The sequence below is a fragment of the Aquila chrysaetos genome, chromosome Z (assembly GCF_900496995.4).
Source record: "Aquila chrysaetos chrysaetos chromosome Z, bAquChr1.4, whole genome shotgun sequence".
Lineage (NCBI taxonomy): Eukaryota > Metazoa > Chordata > Aves > Accipitriformes > Accipitridae > Aquila > Aquila chrysaetos.
Genome location: NC_044030.1, coordinates 62,727,822 through 62,752,695, shown reverse-complemented (window position 1 = coordinate 62,752,695; position 24,874 = coordinate 62,727,822). Strand labels below are relative to the sequence as shown.

The window sequence follows — 24,874 nt, the reverse complement described above, 5'->3', positions numbered from 1 at the left end:
TCTTTTTTCAAGGAAGTAAAAGTCCATATTGGAAATCAATCCAGTTGTTTATAAAGCAAGAAACCTCTATTGGAAGTCAGTGGGAAGGAACATTGGAAGCAAACCATCAAATAGCAGAGAACAAAGGGAAAAAATACCCAAACTATATATCCCAAAGTTATTGTTTTCAAATAATGGTTCTGATTCTGACCTCATCCACAATAAATTGGGAATAACTTGGCATGTGTCAGCCGAACATCACCAACTCAAAGCAAACAAAACAAAATGGAAGAGCAATCAGGAATAGGCCAATAGCTTTGGTAAGGGTCACAGCGAATAATCAGCACAGGGAAGAAACAAGGCAGGAACGACCTTAGGCAGCAGAAATTCTTTGAATATTTTGACATGGTGTGCTGGTGGTAACCTTCAGCCTACCAACTGACAATGATAGCTCTTCACTTTAATATTTCTCCTGCCAGAAGAGTCCTACCAAACAATATCAGCCTAGTGGGAAGAGGAAGCCTGGGCAGAGGCCAGGGTAGGAGATGAAGGATTTGCCTCTTTTCTGCTTTCCCCTGTCCCTACAGCTCCCCAAAATCAGGAGGAAGAGAGGCAGTGAGCAGAGCCTGCTGGAGGCTCCCTTCCACAGACAGCTGTGATTTTACCAACCAATTCTTCTTCCAGCCCAGCCTTATTTGTCCCCAACCTCCTGCTTAAATAGGTAATTGAATATTGCTTGGCTGAATTAAATAGAAGATCTGGGAAATAAGTGCAGCTTTACGCTGTAGAAATGATGGGAAAAATTATTGATACGTACATCTGTGTAATGCTAAACAGCTGTCAAGAAGTAAAAAGAAACAAATCTGAAATGACACTGTTATGCATCCCCATACAAAATTCTTTCCCTGTAACCATTACTGCTCCTTCATCCGTTACACCATCAGGGAAACATTTGCTAGGTGATGAATTAACTCATTAGAGTATTCAAAGCTTTGATTGCTGAGCAATGGCCAAAGGCTGATTGGTTACCGTGCCTCTGCCTGGAGGCTGGTGTGGCCGCTCTGGTCACTCGCAGCCCTTCATCCAGGCAGATGGTGGTGGCAGTGGTGGTGACAGCTGACCGTGCTCAGCGTAGGTGCTGGTACAGGTGAGGGGGACCTCAAGCCATGCACTGGGCACTGGCTTTGGGGAGAGGGATTCATTGTAAGGGTTGCCAGCCTGGAGGTGCCTGGATCCTAGCCTCAGCTCACCCTTAATTTGAGCCAAGTCATCATGCAAGCAAACGTGAGTAAGGTAGTTCGTGAATCCCAATAGGCATCATGGTTGCAAAGCTTATTACAGACAGAGGCTGATAGAAATGGAAAAACCCTTCCTTTATCTCCTCCTGCACAGAGTGAAATCACAAGGGCATCTTGCCCTCGCTGCAAAGCCACAGGACCTTAGTGACTGTGGGGGACGGGGACTGGTCCCTGGGTCAGTGGCAGGAGCGAGCTGGCTCCAGCCCCTCTGCCTGCCCAGGCACCACTAGTCCTTGGCCCGTTTCAGCCCTCTCCCCTGGCAAGTGACCACTCTCACTTCTCCAGAAATGCTATCATCTTCTTGGCAGACTGGGCATACTCACTTCTTGTCCCAGTGGTACCTATTATCACCTGCCCTAGCGCTTGACTAAATCTTGAGTACATTACTGATCCATTAAAGAGTAAAATGGTCTTTCCTGCTTGGCACAGTAATGGAGTCCCCAAAAGCCTTGCCATACACTGAATCAGACATGGTCTGTGACCATGTAGACTAGTGCACACATATTGTTCAGGCATTTAAGTCAGATCAGTGATGTCATCCAGCATCGCCTCTTTCACCAAGACAAAATAGAAGTAGGTATGGCAATCCATTTGGAAGAGGCTGATCGCGCTCTGGTTTTTGAGGAAGGCAGGGGCAATTATTCTGAGAGAGCAGAAAACAGCAACAGCTCCTCACCAGCTCATGTCCTTGCCATGGGCAAAATAAAGAACAGCAAGAAAGAGGGTCTTTTCATTCTCTTTTACTGACATACAGCTCAGTCTTCAACAAAGAGGCATGCCCTAATACCAGGGCTCTGATCCCATGAGGATAGGGATGAAACTAAGGGCCAGTGTTCCTGGCTACCAAACCACTGAAGGAATGGGTTTATGCATGGAAGAGAAAGCAAGCTGCGTGCCTTTCCTTGGACTTCACTGTTTAAAACCAGGAGATCCCAAACTGCTGTATGACTACAGCACCCCAGCCCAGGAAAGGACCCAGGTTTTCTCACAGTCAGGGTTGTGGAAAGTGAAGCAACTGGAGATCAAAAAATCTCACCTGCCATTTGGCTGGTATTTTATCAAATAAGAACTCTTCTTTTCTCCTTGAGAGCCAGTTCTCACTGATGCTCATAGATATTCTTGCATTGTCATCTCATATTTTTGTGATCCTTCCCAGGGGACTGAAAGAACCTTATTAGCATTAGATAACTTAGTCTTCTATTACGCTGTTTAAATTGTGGCTGAGGGGCACAGGTACTAATTGTAAATGCAAAGGAACAGCTAAGCTCACTGGAGGTCTCACTTGGTGTCTTGCAGAAATCCCTATAGAGAGGCATCATCTACTGCTACCTCACTGCAAAGGCCCATCGCTCAAGCCATGGCGATTCATTTTTCATGATGGAAGAGGGAGTTGATTGAAATGGCATTATCACAACTCCACTTTTGTCCCAAGATGAGCTTAGCCTCTACCAGTGCTTGTCCTCAAACCTTACCCTGCTCCTGCCCAGTACCACCCTGATGCAACAGTCTGCTTGCACTCCTGCAATGCCCACAATCAAAAATGTCATGTACATGCCTCTGAAATGTAAAAATGTTTCTCCTTCCCCTTGGAAATCCCTAGGTCAGCTGTATATTGCCGTGACACTCCTGCAAGAAAAGGAAAAAATACGTTCATCCAAAAACTTCAGGTGCTGGAAAAGAGGGGTTTTCATCCTAAAATGTCCCACTGCTGCCTCTGCTGTTAGTAAAAGTCATTGTGGCCCTGTGCATGTCCAGCTTTCAGCCCTGATAGTGATTTCTTTTCCCAAGGTCACCTGCAGGAAAATCAGAAATGGGAATAAGACATCCTGACTCCAAATCTTACACTCCAATCATATGGCCATTGCCTCCCTCTTTTGCCTTTTCCAATTTTATACTGTTGTGCTTGCAATGACATTCATGCTTTACAGCACTCTCCCCTCCAAATGAAAATCAATAGAAGTCACCACTGGTTTAAAAAATGAAGCAAACAAACTTTTCAGTAACTCTAACTATTGCTCAGAAAGGATGAGAGCACTCCAGATGCCTGCTCTGCATTGGGTTTCTAGAGCAGTAACTGTTGTAACCAAACTGCTCCGCTTCCCCTTGCCGTTCCCACCATGAAAAACCAAACTCGTATATCGCACTTTACTTAAGAGCATATCAATATCTACCATTCTGTACCAACCTGGGGAAAATAGGGAGGGGGAGTATAATAGCTATAACAGCTAGCTCTGTGTATGTATTAGCCAGACCTATACTGCTGGATAAATACACCATATGAAAATCCCTGGTAGAAGAGCAATGACGGTCACAGTGGCTTATCTGCATGATATTTGATTAACTGAAAAGGAGCTAAACAAACAGTGATTTCTCTTTGGCAACCTGTCCTACTTCCTCCTTGAATGGTAGAGTATTGAAAAAGAAAGCAAAAAGCCTATTTTAGATACAGCAAGTTCTTGCCAATGCCCCATTCAAGTGTCCGAGGCAGCTGCCGCTCGTTGAAGTTTTGAGGAAGGAGAGCATCACCACTGCTGCGAGGCCTGGCAGCCTGCATCCCTGCGACACCACACACAGCACCATGGACACTGCACCAGGACCTCCCGGGGGGCTCAGGGGCAAGACGTACAAGGCAAAAGCCAAGTCCCCGCAAAATCAACACCAAAACTTCTGCTGAATTCAGCCAGGTCAGGGTGTCATCCAGAGGCTTTGGTAGCAGACGCTTCCATTTCTGACTTCATTTACTGTAACAGCTAATTAAATACATTTCAACTAACATTCACACTAGTGGCACATCATGTTGTCCTGCGTGGCACCCCAGGTGAACCTGGGCACAGCGATTCACCCCAGGGATGAGGAAGACTCTGCTGGCAGCCTGGCGTGGGGGAGTCCACACTGAAGGAGCACCCACATGTCTGTGTGAGACAGGACCAGGAGTCCATGATAGCAGAAAGATAATTCAATTCTCCTTTGGAAAAAAAAAAAAAAAAAAAGATCCTTGTGGAAAACACTCAAGTATATATAATTCACACCTGGGTTTTTGCTGGAAGCCTGGCCCCAGGGTATGTGTAATGATGCCAACTAGAAAAACTCTTATTTGGGGAAATTAACTGTTTAACCTCAGAAAATCCCCTTCACATTAAAGTTATGTTTCTCTTACAACACTGAAAAAATCCTGCTTGGATGTTAACTATTTTGTAGGCATCTTATTATGTTATTTGCATTAAGATGGCGATGGCAGAATTACTCAGGGGAACCTCATACGGATATTTCAAGGGTGTCTTTTTTTTTCCTTTTTCCCTGTTTTCTATGTGCAAAACCTAATGGCTTGGTTTTTTCTTTTCTCAGAGAGAAAAAATTATCCTGATTCAAAGCAGCACTGAAATACAAGGCTCTGCCAGATGTTACATAAACGGTGATGTAATGCTAAAGTATTTCATTACACATGCAGCTCTGTTCTTCAGCCCAGCAGTGATTTATTACATTTTGTCAATCCCATTTTATGTACCCACATCATTTTTACATCATTTTTCTTCATGACATTGTTACATTCTCACAGAAGCACATAGAGATAACATCGTAACAGTGCAGGCAATGAAGTTAGCATTTTACAAATAACGTTACTAATAAGTAAGTATACCAGTGAGGGGGAAATGGTCTGTCTAAGATAGTGAAAAGCAAATTTACCTTTGAATAATCTGATGGGGGGAAGAGGCCATAGGTCCAATAAGAAAACTGAGTTTGTATCCTCTCGGAGCATCTTCTGCCTTCATGTAGAACGGTGAGGAAATGCTGTTCTTCCCTCTTTTCAGTTTAATCTCACATTCTCTCTGTTTTCCTAATGTGTTCTATGTGCTGCCGTCTAGATCTCACACACCAGCTGCTTGATCAAACAGATTCATCAGCAAGTGCAAGAAAACCACCACTTAAAATCTGGTTTGACCCTGAAATTATCAAGCCATCGGATATATTAGCTTTTCTTCCTTGATCTTCCATCAAGGCTTGTTAGAAAAAGCACACCCAGCAACATCACTTCTTATCGGGAGAAAAAGAATTCCAGAAACTATAAGCTGAAAAGATATGAAGGTTGTGTCAATGCAGCAGGAATCTTAAAAAATGCATTCCTACAGCAATATGGTTAAAGAAAATAACCCTTCTAATGAGCAGGATGCCAAAAATCCTGTTAGACAGAAACAGAGAAGTCCTCTTTTCTAGCAGCCAGCCATTAACCTGCATGATGCAAAATGTTGCAGTGGGAAGCTGCAGTTGATAATAATTTAAAATTTCCTTCTTCCAAGGAGCACAGGGCCAAATTCTGCTTTTGCTATGTCACTAGAAAATCAAAGAAATCTGCTATTTTAAATGGTGTGTCCCTCTTGGGCATATAAAAGGCATATCCCTGTTTTATGCAGAGTCTCTGCAGGTCAGTATTTGTTACTCAGTAGTTAAGATACAGGTCAGCAGATGACTCAAGTATATGCTTAATTCTCATTATTTTCAATGGTTAAGTACATGCTTAGATATTTGGCTAAACCAAAGCTTACTTCTCCTGTTCTTTGGGATATGTTTGGGCCCTACTACAAAGCCCATTAAAATTTGTCTGACGCCACCCACCAACTGCACTGCATCAGGGATTTCATTGCAGACACTCAGCCTACCCTAAAATGTCAGTGTTTCACAGAGACTTGCTTCTACACTTACAAATAGCTGAGCGCTTCCCCAGTCTGGATGTCAAAACCAAGCAGACCCGAAAGGAAACTGCTTTCTGCTCCAGGACATCTCCGGATGACTGTCTGGTCCACAGACTACTCTTACTGTCTAAAGCAAGTGAAAAGATAAGCTGGGTTTATTTTTTACTCCCTGCTTGGGTTTCAGACCATTCCTAATTAATCCTGTAGTTGCATTGGTAGGTTGGGACTCGCCAACTACTATTGTTTGTGTTCCCCAGCTAGTGAGACTCCCCTTTCCATGAAAAGTAAGCAGAGACTAGAATTAGAGAAACTCAACATACCACATTTTTCTCCTTGTCTAGTTTACACAAGATCTTGCCAAGCAGAATTTTTTTTTTTTAAATTACACCATTTTGCCTTCATTGTTTATTTACTTCTGTGGATCCAACCGGCCATGGCACTGCAATAAGTCATCTCTACTGCCATTGCGCAGTTCAAAAGAGGGGTGTGTGGACAAGGGAAGGCAGGGACAAGGGAAAGGACTTGCCCAAGGCCACGCAGAATTTGAATGGCAGAGCCAGAAATAAAGCCACGTCTCCTGGGCGCCTGTCCCCTTACTGGACCTCAGTATTACAGTAAAATGCCGACTGACAGCAGAGTTTCATCTCTTCTGGATAACTTCAAGCAAAGAATTCATAGGTAGTTTTGGAGGTTCAGTCTCTTCTCTGGCTCATTTGGGGCTCATATGTCTGGGGTGCCTCAGCAGTGGGTGAGATGTTGAGCAGCTGGTGGGACGGCATGTTTCTGGCAGGGCAGCACACCCTGCCTGGCTCCAGGCATTGCTCAGAGAGCCCATCAGGCTCTGAGGACATTTCCATGGTTTGGCTTAGAAGCTGGCATCGGGTTTTTTGGAGGGGAAGGAGGAAGGACTGGATGTTCAGCTGTCTCACAAGGACCAAAATAACTGCCAGCACCCCAGCGATGCAAAGCAGTCGTCCTCTCAGCCTTGTGCTGTGTAAGGATACCTGGAAATGGAGAAAGAGCTTTTAAGGTACCATGGCACACATGAGGATATAGCCCCTCGGTGGGTGCAGGCTGCTTTTATCTTTTCATCAGAGTAAAAAAAAAAAGTTTATTATCTAACTAGCCATGAGATTTAAACTGGGGCAAATAGGAATTTGATTTCTTTTCAGATAAAAGAGATGTTACAAATGAGAATTTTATCTTGCATGGAGGCGTGACAAAGTATGAGACAGAATCCTTCTTGATTACAATCTTCCATCATTTTGATTTTATAATTACTGAATGGAATCAATCAGCTTTCAATTGTTACCTTGGCAAAAGATTAAAACATCATTACTTGTCATACATATTTCACACTTTAGCAAATTTTAATAAACTGAATGCATGAGAAATGGTCGTATTATCTTTCACGGCACTGGGATGCTAATGACATTTCTATTGATTTTAATTCACATTTGTTGGTCAAAATAACTCAGATTCAGGCAAGGCATGGAGTTCCATAATCAACACTAACGAATGAAGACTGCTGAGCACTGAAATGGCTAAAATGGAATCATTAATCAGAAATATCATAAAATAATCGCCAATGAGCTAGGGAGGTCTTATCTTCCTAATGATCATCCTTTATGGTCTATTGATCCGTTTATAAGGGGTACATGTTGGTGATCTTTCCGTCAGAGCGCTAGGGAGGAGGTAAAGGAGAGCACCACAGAGTAGGAGACATCAGACGAGCAGAGGAAGCCATCTCGGATGCAGCTGCCTATCAGCCATGACAGCCATTTTCACCACCCTGGTATTTCGGTGGGAAGCCGGGATGCCTCCTCAGGGATCTGGCCTTGGCTTGCTGTGGCAGAGACCATTTCCTCATGGTGCTCATCGCCCAGGCCAGCCAGGACAAGCACTTTGAACCTGCCAGCAGTGTCTCTGCCAAACCACAGCTGGTGCTGGCACTAGCCTTTATGGCTGTGGTGGTCAATCCCATGACACTGTGTGAATGCCAGGTCTCATTCCTGCTGTGCCAGCCTGGTCCATGCAAGGTAGCAATGCCTCTTCCACGAACAAAGCGATGGGGAACAGGTTCGGGAGGACTTTTAGTGGGTTCCAAATATCTTTTAAATACAAATTATAGGACAGTCTGCTTCTCTTAGCACATATACTGTGAGTAAACCAATACTCCAAGTTATCCAACTAAGCTAAATAATCCCGTCTATTAAGACAAGCAGAGATACTTACTACTGAATATTCCTGAAAGTTTTAGTAACCTAGTGCAACCAGTGCTTTTTTGCTGAATCATATTTTGTTGCTTGAACTCATATTGGTGCTTTCTCTTCTGCTTCTAAGCATGACTTAATAGCAAGATGATGTAATTAGACCTTGAATTACTCAGACTTCGTTACTATTATCAATACCTTACAGAACATTTACTAATCTACTCTGAAATGTTATAAATAATTAAAACTTAAATACATTTGTTGAATTGATACAGCACATTTTGTGATATATTTTTTTACTTATTCTCCTATGGTCCAATACTGGGATGCTATTAGCCTACAGACCTGCAAGCTTTTAAAAATCAACTCATCTCTAAGCCCTTGAGAAGTGCCATTAACACCAATAGAGCTAGACACAGCTTTAAAGTTGAACACATGCAGAAGTGTTTGCAAGAACGAGATTTATCTTTCCTGCCTACTACTGATCGCCTTGAACTCCCATGTCAGTGAGTGGAGTAAGCAGGTTTACCATGCTGTAGGGCAACCCAATAATACTGTCTTAACCCTTTATTGTTTTAATGCATGCACTCACAGACATATGCAATTTACTGATTTACAGCAGAATTTCACCAGTCACGAAGCACATTAGCAAAACTATAACATCGCTGAATTACCAGCTGATCTCTACAATTACCACCAAAAACCTTAATTGTCCCTCTCCTGATCGTCACCAAACAAAAACATGGGTGGGTAGGAGTACAATATGTCATGGTTTTGATGTGTGTAACGCAAAACAGTACATTTATTAGTGCTCCCAAATAGGGTGTGTTTGTTCTATCAGTGCTGTGGTTTTTGCTTCAGAAGTCTCCCGCACAGAAGTATGGATGTAGTGTTGTATCTCTTTAGTAAATATTATTATGTGAGGCCCAGCTTTACCAGGCATAGAGAATGTATACCTACTGTGGTAACCCTTAGAAACCATACCCCATCCTGTTACACAGCATATGCACACACATAACCATCCAACAGTCACTGCCCTAAAAATTGCTAACAACTCATTTGCAATGCATCATACAATAGCAGATGAAGTGGATTATACAATTCTTTCACTGCAAATCATTTAACTACATAAAGAAAGAGAGATATAGGTACTTAGAAAACAAAGTGTGGCATGTTCCTTTATATATTCCTGCTGGAAACAAAGTACAAATTCCCTGCATTCCCTCTGTTGTAGAGATTATCAGTTACCCAGTGAATCTGGCTCCTCCAAGAATTGCACTGTGAGCACAGGCAAGCCAGGGTTTGAGGCTTACTTCTACACTGTACAGTACTGAATGAAACCCAAAGATATCAGGAGGGATGGAGGGGACCTCTTTAGAGTTGGCATGGATGAGTAGATGTTTATGGACAACATGAACTGTAAACTTAAGAAAGAGCTACACCAAGTTGCACCATCTGAGAGTTTGGCTCTCAAGTGTTTTAAAAATATATCATCAGGGGTGAGTGTACATCACTGGGTTATGTTACAGGCTTGGGAACCACACTTCAAGGCTGTTCAAGTCAAGGTTTCGTGATACTGTCCATCTTCTATCAGACATATCTGCTAGGTTAACTAAGGCATTCTTGTAAGCAGCAGAAACATTGCAAAAGCCAATACTTAATTTAAGATCTAACTCAGCTAAAGGTAAAATACAAATATATATGCCAGGAAAATTGAACTGAGCTTGGAGCCTTAATGAAGGGAATCACAGAAGCAGCCAGTGTTGTGGACCAGCAACACCAAAACACAATGGATTGTAAATATTAATCTTCTCTTACTCCAAGATGATAAAACATGCTTCTCCTGACCCCTGCACCTCTTCAGAATGGGAGATATGATAACCCTCAAATGCTTTAGCAGAAGCACATATTACATTGTTTTTTCATACTTGTTCATTCTTAAAAATCACTATTCCAAGCAAAGCCACTCATGCATTTGCTTTCAGTTTGAGGCCCCAGGCAAGCTCTCCAAAACAACTTGTTCACGTCCATAAAATCTAAAAATTCCAGCCTCTGAATTTCCTTGGCAATGGGTGAGCAGCCAGCAAAACATCCCCTGGTATCAGCCCACAGGACTTCACATCCTCACCAGGAAAACGTGGTACCAGGAAAACAAAACCTCACCAGGAAGCCAGCAGCATTTTGATTCTGATTATAGGGGCTCGGGAACAATCAGGCACTGTCCTTCACATCCAAAGGCACAAGAAGAGACAGTAAGTTTTATCTTGTTGATGACTTGTTGATTAATGGCTTCCTAACAGTCGAAGTCATTTACTGCATATCCAACATAACTGATGCAACGTGCTGTGGTAATAATCTCAAATCAGAGGGACACCAAAAATGAGCCTGGAGGACAGAATTCTCCCTTCCCTATTCCCACATAATGGCCATTTATAAAGCTACAACAAGCCTCAAAGTGCACCCTGAAGCACCAAATTTAAACATAGGAGCCTGACTCACAAAGTAAAATGAATGTAGAAGAGTTTACTCGCTATATGTTTTAGCTTTAGAAGCCTCTTATGGTATCTCTGTTTAAAAAAAAATTCGACAAAGTTATGGCAGTGGCACTAAACCAATAAAGCAGATAAATTCAGAGTCAAGGAATCACTCTTACACTGCATCAGTCCCTAAGAGAATAAAATGTGTTGCTAAACTAAAGCCTCATTAGGATGTCATGTACTCTTCCTGTTTTCCTTTCCATGGTCACTGGTTACCAGGGTTTCTCCCTTCTAATCAGTTCCTTTTTAGTATCTTGTTCATACTTGGTGAAATACTGGCTCTAGAGCCAGTGTAAGATTTTCCATTTACTTCAGCGGGGCCAGGACCTCACACTCAGATGTTATTGTGCCTGTGGCTTGGCATAGCCCTGCAGTGCTCCTTCTGCACTGCACCTCTGCCCATTACCTGCCCTTCCCAACCCTCTGCCCACCAGATATCCCCACAGCTCTATCAGTAGCAAGAAATTCCTACCTTTTACTGAGCACATGGCTCATATACATATGTGTATGGATATGGATATGGATACAGATATGGATATGCATATGTATGTATGTATATCTCTGATTCCAAAGAGGGAAAGATAAAGTATACACACGTAAACTAGGGATTTTGAATAACCTATAGGTCCCACTGCCGTTATTAGCTCACATAGTTATCCCACCCAGGCATCCAGCTGCACAGCACAGGCCACCTCAGAGTATCAGGACCTGGAGGGATGTGATCTCCTATTCCCCAAGTTTTGCCTCCCCTCTGCTCTAAATTAGGTGGGACTTGAACTGTGGTTCCTGCAGGTCTGATATGCAGTCAGGGCCATGGGGACATTCCTGTCCCCCCTTCACTGAGGGTCATGGCTCTCCTGGGGCTCTCGTTTTACGTAGTCCTCTGCTTGTCTGGTCATGGGCTGTCACGGGTGACTCACCACCACAGGGAAGAGAGAGACATGGGTTTCAGAGCTGGGAAGGTGCTGCAGGTGAATGGGACTCTCTCTCATAACTTGTGGATTTTGCCCTTCTCTGTTTTAACCATAATATGCTTTTAACATCTTTATAGATGTATATGGAAGTGTCAATTCTGTTGTTGTTATGTATTGTTAAAGAAGCTATAAATGCCTTATGACTCAAGGATCTCCAGCCAGAAGAGAAGAGCTTAAAAATGGAACAAAATTGCCATCCATAATTTAAATGGGCAGCTCTCCCATTGAAAAATGCTTTTCAATTTAAACTCTATTAACAGGAAATTAGGAGATCTCCCATCACAGTGTGATTGTTTATTTTAAAATGAAAACTAAGAACATAAAAATACTATCAGCACAAATGTTTGATAGACCCAGAAATAAATTAAACCATTTTATTACATTTTTTTTACCCCCAATGTTTATCTTACAGTCTCCGGCAATTTAAATTTAATAGACAAAACTATTAAGAAGGTAGCGTAAACTGAAATTTTGGACCAACTCCTCATTGCTCTAAAATCAGTGGCAGAACTGCCATTGATTTCCATATGATCAGGATTTAGACTAGGGTGTTTTTATTAACAGTGCAGATACCACAAGAGGGGCTGACCCTTGACTCTTTGCATGACATATCTTCCACTGGTGTCAAGAGAACACCACAATCATCACATGTAAAACAAAAGTTTCATACCTGCTGTCTGGATTCACTTGTAAAAAATACATCTAGATATAGAGGTAACCTCTACGCATTTTAGGGATAAACGCATGCATACCTTTGTGTGTAGCTGCAGATGCAGCTGTGTGTACATACGTATGTCAGTGTAAGTATCCAACTGTACTGCCAAGGTGGCAAAGAGGGTGTAATGTAAATGGGAAGTCGGCTCCAGGAATTTAGTCCCTGTTAAATAGTTACATGTGCAATGTAGGGTTCAGCAAAACAGGTAACTCAATATTCCAGCATACAGAGTCCTGTATTTTTATTTGCAGAGCAACCAGTAGTCCTGTATTTATATTTGCAGAGCAACCAGTAGCCTGAGGCACAGTTTTCAAGTGTCCAAAACTACCTGATCTAGAAAAATGACAACATCACATGCCTTTTCTTCCAGGAAAGATTCTGAAAATTCCTCCCTCCAGTTTGGCCAGAAATATAGTAACATCAACTTTTCTGATAACATGTGGGTTCTTCTGTGGTAATGTCTAAAAATAAGATGTGTAAAGAGATGCAAAAAGGAGAACAAAAAGGCTAGCTAGAATTTTGCAAGCCTCAAGAAAAACACAAACTGTAATTGCATTCACAATTAAAATGTTCCCAGTCATTGCAAGACAGCCAAGAAAGCTCCTGGCTTTCTTTAGTTTGAGTATTATTTTTTATTTTTATATGAACTGTATTGGCTCAGTCATTCCTTGATCCAGTTTTCATCAAAGTTTGCTTTCCCCATATTGTGTTTTTAGCAAAGAACTTCCACATGTTTACAGTAAAGAACCATGACTTCTTGCAGTATGAGGCTGCTTGTTTTTCTAGCTCATATCCCTTGTCATATGCCCTGAGGGCTTGGTCTCCATGAACCAATGAAACCCCAAAGAGCACCAATAAAACCTGATAATAACTAACAGTATCAAAACATTTGGGCAAATGGGACAATGCCCTTCAGTAAGCTACACTTTACAGAGCACTCCTAAAGAAGGAAACGAGTCTGCAGGATGGCATTGGCTCTTCCATGACTTCAGCAGCAAAATCTGCTCCATCCCCTGGGTTCACTCCTGGTCCTCCTCTTCCTCCGGGCCAGCACCTGCAAGCCTAGCTCACAGCATGCCCCCGACACCACAGCATGCTTCTCCATGTACTTCAGCTCCTTTGGTGCCAGGATGCCTGCACCAGACAAACTCTCAGGTCTCAGGTCTGCATGTCCATTAAAGAAAGCAAGGGAGGGAGAAGTAGCACCAGGAGCCACTGAGCTACTGGAGTCTGGTTTCCTGCTGCTTTGCCTCACAGGCTTGGGCTTTCTAATTGAGCACAAACTCCAGGTGAAGTTTGTGAAGGTGAAGCTTTCTTTTATGAGGAATATCCAAAATATCCCTTTCCCATGTTGATTTTCTACGGGGTTCAATAAAGGGTGAACACAGGTGCCAGCCCCTCAAAGGAGCCCTCCATGGCATCTCTCCTCTCTATCCAGGCTGTCATTTTCATGAAAATTATTGGAAATCGATGCTTCTACATCTCTAGCTGAAATTAGCCCATAGGTCCAAGGGAGAGATGCAAGCATACAGACATAGATCCACTCCGCATGGCTACAACAGCCCTCTTTTTGCAGGGAAACAGAGCAAAAAGAATGGGTCTTGGCCATTATTGATACTGATGCCAAACTTCCTGACAGGAACACCTACAAGCAAAGGCATGTTGCTCTCTTCGTGCTGCAGAGGATATCAAGCTGTAAGACATGTTATTTGTCCCAGTTAAATCCCCTGGCTTTTCCTCAGATCCTCTCATGCAATGTGGCTGCCATCAGAGCTGAAATCTCTCTCTCCTGGTAGCTCAGATGTCCGTGTTGCTCTGAGCCCTGCCACCCCCCTCGCTCCATCCCCTCTGCAGCTTCAGGTTTCTCCAGTGGCTGCATCTCCAAAGGCTATAGGGTCAACATATCTCCTTGGTTAAGGTGCATTGCTCCTCTGACATGCCCACCTGCATGGCGGAATCTGCAGCAGCTGCCAGATTGAAGCCAGTTTTGCACCAGCATCATCCCAGACACGAGACATGTCTACGCGGTAGATCAAAGGGAGGAACAGGCCTGCTTTGCCTCCCTGGCACAACGTGGGCCATGCCATCTAGGGAAGTGTGTGGCCACATTAGCCTGATGCTGAGCTGAGTAATAATCCTTCTACACACATGCAGCACGCACTCGCTCTGGCTGAGCCTCCCACCACAGCATGCTGAGGCTGAGCTGCTTGGTGTCCGACCACCTCTGAGCACAGGCAGAGCTAGCACCACCCCTCCAGCCTGCCCCGTGGCTGTGTTTTAATGGCTGTAAGACTCAAGCTCTCCATGTCATGGCACATTTCAAGCGCTTCCAGCTGCTCTGGACATGAGAAAAATGAGCCTTGGTAATAGGCTACACTAGAAGGACTGAGACATGACATCTCCCTCAGCTCATAATTCCAACAATTGTTTATCAGGAGACAGAGAGCAGCTTGATCATCTCCAGTATGGACTAACTACTTAGCCCAGTGCTTTTTCCTGAATTGTGGTAATCTCCTTCTTCCACATCCCATCTGTCTTTACACTCACTACCAAATCCAGATCTGGCACAATATGCTACTCCATTGGTTTCAGCGGACCCACACTTGTGGATGCCAGTGTCAGACCTTGCCCTTCATCATCCATGATCCTACAGGACTACCCATCAGCTGCTGCTCTCTGAGTGCACACAAAGCAACCGTTCATGCAGGAGCATCCGCTCCAAGTGAGCTCAGTGATGTCAGGCTGTTCCAATAACCTTGACTAAATCCTTTCTCCTTTTCCTTGCTAAATCCACCTACTGAAAGAAAGGCGACTTCAAAGGGAGACTCTCGCCCCGCCTGACATCATGGCATGCTGAGATAATTCAGAGCAGTTATGATAAATGTTCTGACTACTGGCATCAAGAAACAAACAACGGGTTCACAGCAACATAAGATTAAACATGTTTCCACAATTATCTGGGGAATTGTCTTGCTGACCAAGTCCTCTCTTGCTGTTTTTTACTGCCTGAAACAAACAAATAAGCTTAGAGGGTTGTGTGAAATGCAGTTGCAGTGCTTTAGACCCCCCCAAAAGGCAAGGAAGCTCTGTTAGAAAAGGGTTTTCACTTGTCAGGTAAGAAAGGACATGTTTGTAGCCTCTGCACCACAGGGTCCTCTTGGTCCATTTGAGAGGGAAGCAGTGCTGCTTACCAGGGCTAATTCTCACTGCTGGGAGGGTAATGCTGCACCATTAGCTTGGTGGAGGGAGGCTACATTCAGTCAGGAAAGAACAAGCCTGGGTGGCAAAAGCCGAAAGGATTTGCAGTGAGAGGAAGCATGGCCTGCCAAGCCAGAAAGCAATGAAAGCCTTGATCCTGGCCACCAGCTGTGCCAAAGAGCCAGGTACTCTCTAGCCTAGCCATGAAAACGCTCAGCCTTGCCAAACAGCAAGTGGGAGCAGATGGAGCAAGCTGGGGAGTACAAAAACATGAGCTCAGAGCTGTAGGCAGGACCAGATTATGAAAGAAAAAGAAGCAAGAAGTAGTTCATCAGAGCACCTCGATCTTAATTCAACTGCTCCTTTCCTTGTGATTCCCCCTTCCTTTGGTTTCCATTTCCATTGCTTCTGCAAGGACTGACCACTCAGGTTCCCCTCCTTCCACACGAGGACAAGCTACCTCATTTGGCCCCCAGCAACTCCACACACCTCCCTCATTAAGCCAGCCAGCCACCCTCCATTGCAACCTGCCTCCAACCCATGAGATCTCACAGGGTAAATTAGCTGTGAGCAGTCATGCTGATGAGTTTCCTTGGGGCAAGAACCAAACCCATACCCCAAGACGACCTGAGGGTACCCACTGTCCACGGCCACATGTGCCAGAAGCCAGTCAAATTATTTCACAACTTCAGTCCAGTGCCCAGGCGTGCTCACTGCTTAATTTCCTAGCTAGGTTCACTGCTGCTGGATGTGTGATTTCTACCAGCCTGCTTTCCTAAGCATTGCCTACAGGTAATTTCATTGGCTTTGCATTCATCCCCTCCTAAGATACGTTTACTTGTTGGCCAGCCTTAGCTACTGACGGAGCAGTAGATGTCCTAGAGACATTCAGTTCCCAGAGTTTCATGAAAATATGCAGCCAGGTGGAAGAGAGAGACCTAGACTGGCGTCCCACTAGCGAAAAGTCTTCAGTACGAGTTTGACCCAGCTACCAGACAATAGAGAATCCACATAGATTAAGACCATCCTAAATGCCTCAATAGCAGGAAAAGTTTCAATCAGTTTTAATTAATGATTCAGTGGTTAGAAAGTCATTCTAGACAACCTACATATTATTAATAGCTATGATTTTGGCAATAAAATTGTTCCTTTGTTCACAGTGTCTTTTTTTATTTCTCTTCCCTTTTCTCCTCACCTTACCTGCTTTCATAACGATGTTTTTTAAATCCAAAAAAGTCTTTTCTTCAACTCTGTGTTCCAATATGGGCAAAAATGTATCCTCAGCATAAGTCCTGGTTCTCCAGGGACCAGGCCCTATTATACATCTTGTCAAAACAAGACCTGAGCAATACCACTATGGATGTTAACAAGTAACAGTATGGGAAAAAAGCATGATATATCCCAGGACAACATAAAAGAAAACACCTGCCTGTGCAAGCAGTACATACACATACACAAAAGAGCTCAACAATGGTCAGAAACCCTCCACTCTGCATCTTGATAAAGTAGACCAGCTGTCCCCCAGGGGCCTGCAGAAGAGGAGATGAATGTGTAATGTGAATTCTGCCTTCAATTTATGGCTTAATTTTAAAATAACTGGAAATAAAACATGAAGAGGAATATCACCCACAGAGAGTAGTCTGAACTCTGCTTTCTATCACTTTCCTACAGCTTCCATTTATCTCTGTCAGCACAGAGAGGTTTCTGAATATGCCTGCACTATGAGTTATGCATCGGGCCAGGCTTGTTCCCAAGGCTGGGCTTGCCCACCATTCACATCATTTCAAGCCCATACATCTGTTGTCCTCCATAGCCAGGAGCCTGAGGTCCAAGCACTTACTCATGGGCCATACACAGCTTACACAGGCACAAAGCCAGATACAGTGAGGCACAGTCTACAAGGACATAGCCCAAATATAGGGGTTTTAAAGCACGTTTTATTACACTTTTTTTTAACACATGCCTAGGGGCTTTTTTTTTAAGCCCCTGGGCAGTATTTGGGGGTAGGCAGGAGGGCAGTGAAGCAGGTCACAGGGCTTAGACCTTCTATCACCTTGAATTCACCATGTCTCCACCATCTCCCCTGCCTGCATTACCAGCTCTCTTCAATTTTCTACTAGTGCTAGAAAATGTAGGTGGGGTGGTGTAGACCGACCATTAACGTTTTTATCTCAGTATCATCCAGGAGGTTGAAGAGGACAATGTTTTTATTGCTAATGTTCACAAGATTGCGACTCTGTGACTGCTGCCTTCAGTCATGCTGCGGAAGGGGGAAATTTGAGGCAAAATGCTGTTGAAAGAGGTTTATGTGGTTCAGCTTCTCACCAGCATGGGTTCCTTGTTACTCAGGACTGTCACAGGGGAAGAAAGCCAATACAAAAGAAGAGCAAACTGAAGCTGCTGTTTTCAGACAGTTAGCATCATGCATTTGTCTCTACTTACACTAGCCATGCTTCACAAGTTTCCTAAAGCAGAATTCACTCCGTCAGCAAAACAGAACATGTGTTAATTTACATCCTTAGGAAGGAAAGCAGTGAATCATTTCTAATGGTTCAGGTGCTCTACTCATAGCACCTAATTAATTCTGACTGGAAAGTTGCAAAAAATTCCCTAAGACAATTTCAAGTATTTATTTCAGCTTTATTATTAAATAAGTCGTAACGAATGAGGAATTGACCTTGTGGTTAAACCACTGGCCTAGGACTGAGGTTCAGTCCCCAACTCCGCTCCCTACAAAACCACATCGCTTCGCTGGCCCTTGCTGTACGTGTTCCCTCCACTAAACTTTTTAGCAAACCACACGCATGGCCTTGGGAGATGCTTAGCTCTCTGCATGCATCACTGCCATCAAAGGGCCAAACCCTGAAGGGGGGACATGGAAGGCAGGACCGACCTCTGGGGTTTCTTGCTTTTCTCAGGGAAAACCCAGGTCAGACTGCAGACTAACTCTCAGCAGGGCCACACACCTGAGCACAGAGCTGGGTGGAGGAGGCTGACTGCCCTCCAGACCAGAGGGCATGGAGCTGGCCAGATCCCCACCACCAGCCCCATCTGTGCCCCGCACAGCAGAACCAGAACTGTGCCAGAAAGACGGCGTCGGGGCCACAGCGGGCACTGCTGCTTAGTGTCACCAGCTTGCAGTGGGGAGTGGGGAGAAAACCATTGCCAGAGACCTGTGTTAACAAGCCCGTGTAATAAAAGCTGCTTATATCTAAACAAAAGCTTTCTGATAACACAAAATTAAAACTGACAGAAAGCAACACATATGTTAGAATACAGTCTAACAGATGCATTAGCATTTGTTTTATGTAAATTTGAACAGGCACCATCCTCTGTGACCGGTTTGATAAGGTACACAACTCTCATTCCAACACAGCAGCCCTGTGTATGTTTTCTCAACTTTTATTTTCTGCTACATTGACCTCAGCTACAAATTTGCCAGCAAAAACACAATAGATGGTTTATGTCACATTACAGGAAATCACGAAAGTCTCTAAAGTGACCCTGATTTTCAGGCACTTTTCTGATTTTCTATCAGGCCTTTTTTCCCTTCTCATGCCTACTACATAGTTAATATTGGAGTTTTATAACAGGAAAATGTCATTTTTAAGTCACAATAAGGCTTTCTTGCTATGTCATTTATTTTCTCTGAATTAGTACAACAGAAGTTTGGGGGTGGTTTGGGTTTTTTTTTTGCTTTCTCTTCTATCACTGTAATTTCACTAGTTTACGTAGTGATATACACAGATATACAACAGCAGTGCAAGAAGAGACAGAGATTCACAGCAATCCAAGTCACATTATTTCAGAGACAGCTGCCTGCCTTTCCTCGCTTCCTCAGCCACCAATCCTGAAATTCTCTGCAAACTGCTGTGGGTCAGTTTAGTATCATGACTGAACCGAAATCCATGGACCACTGATGTCTGCACACTTCCCAGTAATGCCAGTCTCTGCTCAGTTATTCTTTGCTAGCTGAAAAATGAAAAAGCGTGGCTTGCGTTAGAACCAGAAGGAAGAAATACACAGGCCAAGTCTCAGCAAAGTCACTGTCTCTTCATGCCGAATGAGAAAAGAAATTTTCTGTCATTCCAGTTATTTAGTTAATCCCAGTGAGCTTTTCCTGGAACAGATATCTGTGTCGCTATTACTCAATAAATACAAAGCTATTAGGATATTTTCTAAACAAAACTCTTAATGAAAGCACAACTTGGAATAAAAGTCCATCAGCAGCACAGCTCTGCGAGAGCTCCCCCACCAGGACATTTGCCACTGTACCCACAGACCCCAGTCCAGAGCCAGCTCCAGATAGCCACTCCTGTGTTCGGTGGTACCCATGCACGTTTCCTTCCACCTGGAAGATCTTGATCTTTCTTGACAGACCAAAAGCCCAAATTTGAAATGACTCTGCAGCTCTTCATTGAGCACAAATTTAAGTACTTTTGCTTTCAGGGGGATGGTTTGTTTTTTTTTAAATCTACCATAGTTAAGTGTAATCTTGAAATAGCAAAAAGAAGTACATCACTTAGAAAGTGGCACAGGTCATTTTTTTGCATCAATTGCCCCAAGATCTCATTTAGTGGAAAAAATGAAAAAAAATTATCTTCCCACATTTCTCTCAGCCTTTCTCTTCTGAGTTTCCCTTGGTCTCACTAGGTCGCAGCAACAATCAGGTTTATTGTTTCACAAGGACATTTCTTAGGCATGTGTTCTCCTTCTTACCATGTCACATTTGCATTGAGGAGTAACACAGATACCCTAGGACCACTGCTAACACTCCAACTACACTTTTTCCCCAGAGCTCCAATCTTTTAGATACTCTGATTTCACAACTCAAGTCTTCAGGAGCATGCAATAGAGGCTTCGCAAGGCTTCTCCAAAAAAAAAAAAACCACCAAACCACCCAAGCTTAATACACATTTAGGACTAAAAGAAATAATAGGTGTTCATACATGATTTTATGTCTTGATTTTCTCACCATTTCTGCATGTTTTGCAGGGTTTAAATAAGAGCCCTTTCAAACCCTATCCAAGAACCCCATATCTTCCTGCATATGACTTCTCTTTTCAATCATGAACTCTCTGAGTTTGGGTCTATTCTTCCTAAGATTTTAGTGTCTCTCTCCTTCTCCTGTCCCTGTAGACTCCAACTTTGCTCTAGTCAACAGTCATTTGTTTTCACCATTCCCTTGAACAATCCTAACCAGCTTCACCAGGTGTTTTTTCTTCTACAATTGTTTTACTTACCTGTCCCCTGTCTTTATAGCAGGGCAGCAGCCATCTATGTGTGCTCCACTTGAATATATGGCCATCCACTTTTAACAGCCCTCACAATGACGCTGGCAGGGTCTAGTAATGCATATTTTCACTAGTGGAGACATTATATGCTTTCACACATAATAGAGTTCACGTGCTGACACCAAGACACCTCTTGGCCAAACCAAATACCACCACACAAGGCTGACAAGCGAGGGGTGGATTTCCAGTATGTCAAGATCACAGGCAGATCCACTTGCACGTAAGCTTATCTCCTAGGTATGCTTCTGTAGGTACAGGTGAGGCAGGACAGCTGGTGTAGCAGGATGCGTGTCCTCCTGGCGGGCTCCTTTGAGCCAGGTGTCCTGCCAGGGCGCACAGCCTGGGCAGGGGTGCCCTTCCACCACTCCCGCCCAGGACACCCAGCACCACCAGCAGCCAAGAGGATGCCACCAGCCATGGGTGCTTGAGGCCCGTGTTGAGGAGGCGCTCGGTGATGGCCAGCTGAGTAAATTGGCAGGCTGGCGTCTGGGACAACACAAGGCTTGTGCATGCTGTCACCACCCAGGAGTCACATGCGAGCCACTGCTGGGCGGCAGCCTGCCCCAGCACGCCGCATAGTCCCACCCTTAAAAAGTGCTGAGGATCCATGCCTGCATCCCCCGGTCTTCACAATGCCGTCGTTTAATTCACATGTCTATTTTTTGTGTTTCTCCCAGTTTTGGTCCCAGAAAGCTCTCCCCTGTGTCTCTCTAGCCGCCTTCTCTTCCCCACCTCTGCACGAGTCTGACCCAGCAGGTTGATTCTCACCCTCTGCCCGCTCCCACAGCACTCGGTCTCCCCGCTCGGTTCCTGGGCCACCCCTGCCGCTGGTTTGCTGTCCTCTCCCTTGTGCTGTTTGCCAACATCTCCATCTCCCGGACGCAGCGCACATGGCATGTAACTAAACATTTTTTTTCCCTGCCTCCAAACGTTATCGACATCTTCTGGTTGATCCATGGGCTTCAGGGAACTTCAGGCTGTGAACTGAGGGCTTTTGGACAGGAGGCAGGACCGGTGGATTAAGCTTTTAAGGGGTCTTCACAAGGCAGCTGAAATAGCAGAGCCGGCATTTCTTTTAATAGGTTTATGCTTGCCATGCAGAGGTCCCCACCTGCACTGGGAACAATTTGCAAATCTCCAAATAAAAAAAAATAATCTTTGATTTCTGACCAGTGAAATTCTGTGTCCTGGTTTCAGCTGGGACAGAGTTAATTGTCTTCCTAGTAGCTGGTACAGTGCTACGTTTTGAGTTCAGTATGTGAAGAATGTTGATAACACTGATGTTTTCAGTTGTTGCTCAGTAGTGTTTAGACTAATGTCAAGGATTTTTCAGCTTCTCAAGCCCAGCCAGCTAGAAAGCTGGAGGGACACAAGAGGTTGGCACAGGACACAGCCAGGGCACCTGACCCAAACTGGCCAACGGGGTATTCCATACCACGGGACGTCACATCTAGTATAGGAACTGGGGAGTGGCGGTGGGGGGAATCGGTGCTCGGGGACTAACTGGGTGTCCAACAGCGGGTGGTGAGCAGTTGCACTGCGCATCATTTGTACATTCCAATCCTTTTATTATTACTGTTGTCATTTTATTAGTGTTATCATTATCATTATTAGTTTCTTCTTTTCTGTTCTATTAAACCGTTCTTATCTCAACCCACAAGTTTTATTTCTTTTCCTGATTTTCTCCCCCATCCCACTGAGGGGGGGGGAGGGGAGCGAGTAAGTGGCTGCGTGGTGCTTAGTTGCTGGCTGGGGTTAAATCACGACATTCTGAAATTTTCAATTTCCAGTAGCCATACTTCTCTGTGCTCCAACACCTCCATCTCTTCCCAGTTAAAAGTCTACCCAAGCTCATTACTTCAAAGAAATCCCAACATGCAGCTGGCCATTGCTGAGACTCATTCAACACATGCTAGCAGAAGGGGACTTGAAATAGGCAAGGCCGGTATTTACAGTCCCCCTTCTTCTCACCTGTCCAGTCTCTCCTCTCTGAGACACTTGATCCATACCCCTTTCCCTGTGCCATTCCTCCCCAACTCCACCTCCCTTCAGATCAGTTGATTTCTGATTTCTTTGTCCTGCCTCAGTGCTGAACTAAGGACCAAAATCATGTGTTGGGATGTCCCTAAACCAGGGAGTTTAATACACGGCTAGAAGAAAGCTGCTAGCTCAGGATATGGGCATTTCCAACCTTCTGCCTCAATGTTCCCATTAGTTTCAGCTGGACATTTTAGTCCCCCATGCTCTTCTGTAGTATCTCCATGAACATTTACACACTTTGCATGTCATCCAGGATGTTGTTCCACTTTAGCTGTGAGCAAAGCAATCCCTGTGCAGAGACCTTACTGGTAAACTGGAGGTGGGGTGAAACCAGTTGGGTGTCAGGCACTTCACTGATAAATACTAAAACTCACCACCATGGAAGATTTCCCAGCTTCATGACCATTACCAGAAAATCCTGAGCAACCTAGCGCATGCATGAAGAACCAGCCATATAATGGCTTCACAAGCAAGATCAGGGTTGGGTAGAAGCATGGTGATGTTGATGCCGTCTCCAAGAAGAGAACGTGGGGGCACGAACAGAGGGAGGCTGACTGTAAACACTGCCACAGGCGGGAGCACCAAGTATTGGTTATTCAAAGCAATGAAAGCTCTCAGGCAACTCATAAGGCACGCTCCAAGGTTTCTGGCTCATTCACCAAATCACCAGGCTGCTGGTCTTAAACGAAGAATCTGATCCCAACAATCTGTGTAACTAGAAAATCATCTAGGAAACTAGGACCACACTATGCTTTTGTAGTGCAAGGAAAAAAGAAAAGATACTCGGTGAATGACGGGCAGCAATGGTCCTGAGGAAAAGCAAAAGACTGAATGTAGTTTTGGTGGAAGTACCTGGATGCTTGGAGCAGTCAGCAGGGAAATCCTCTCCTGCTGCTTGATCCTGAGAGTGGTCAGGACAAAAAGGCTTTGCACATAGTAATACAAAACAATACAAAATCGACAGGCTTGCATTAAAAAAAAAAAAAAATTACAATTCCACAGTTTGCCTCCCCTTCTAATGGAAAGAGGTTGCAATGCTTTACACGTCGAGCAGCTTCTTCAGACGGAAAGGGGTGATGTAACACACTGCAGCCAACTCCTGCTACCGGTTCCACCCGATTGGAACTGCCAGCACAGTGTCCTGCAAAAATGAGTTACTGGTCTATACCATTTTATTAGCGAGGACGGCTGCAGCATACATCTGGTATCAGCCGGCGCGATACAGCCCGGTTTCCAGGGCACCGGGAACACTGAAACCCGCAGAGCCCTGGCAGAGCCTTACCCTACAGCACCGCGTACGAAATTACCGTAAGGCAGGCTGCGTACGTCATGGGCGAGTTTTAAGGACAAACATGCTTCCTTCACAGCACAGCAACAGTAAAGGAGAAAACTCGAGTATGGGCTGGGAGAGCACGACACAGAAAACGCGCACACCCCTCTGTAGCACCCATGCGGCGTGTTATCATTTTAAGGCTCCGTTTCACCCGTGGGCCGTTCGCCCGTGCCCCCCTCGGCTCCCCCCCCCCCACCCCGGCGCCACGCTGCCGGGTCACAGCGCCACGTACCGACACCGCGGCTCCCCAAAGCGGGCGGGAGCGGGGGGAGCGGGATGGGACGGACACACGGGGACAGGGCTCGCCGGAACACAATCACCAGCTTGCTTTCCGCATCGGACACCCGAGGCAGGCGGACCTAGAGGGGACAGGCCCCATCCGCCGACCCCCGCCGGGGACCGACCAGCACGCCCCGCGGCCGGCAGCCCGCTAGGGGCGGAGGCCGCCGCCTGGGCGGCGGAACCCGCCCGGACCGACGGGCCGCGGCCCAAGGCTCGCCCGCCGAGAACGGCAACGCCGCCGCCCTTCCCGCGTCCCCTCCGCCGCTTCCGGCACCCGCCGCGGACGTGCCGGCCCCGTCCGCTAGGGCGCCTGCGCACGGCGG

At 45.0% G+C, this 24,874-nt stretch overlaps 2 long non-coding RNA genes across 4 annotated transcripts; both read right to left on the bottom strand.

Annotated features, from left to right (window-relative positions):
• Positions 1-4,733: 4,733 nt before the first annotated feature.
• LOC115336585 lies at positions 4,734-24,757 on the bottom strand. 3 transcript variants are annotated; one of them, XR_003921834.1, is made up of 3 exons: positions 24,244-24,757; positions 23,789-24,077; positions 4,734-6,969 (listed from the first exon to the last, which is right to left on the bottom strand). It is a non-coding gene; the product is annotated as an uncharacterized LOC115336585 (long non-coding RNA). The 3 variants fall into 3 exon arrangements; XR_003921835.1 differs by having other exon boundaries at positions 24,502-24,757; XR_003921833.2 differs by having other exon boundaries at positions 23,789-24,757.
• LOC115336586 lies at positions 18,989-22,084 on the bottom strand. The gene is made up of 2 exons (XR_003921836.1): positions 20,846-22,084; positions 18,989-19,574 (listed from the first exon to the last, which is right to left on the bottom strand). It is a non-coding gene; the product is annotated as an uncharacterized LOC115336586 (long non-coding RNA).
• Positions 24,758-24,874: the final 117 nt, after the last annotated feature.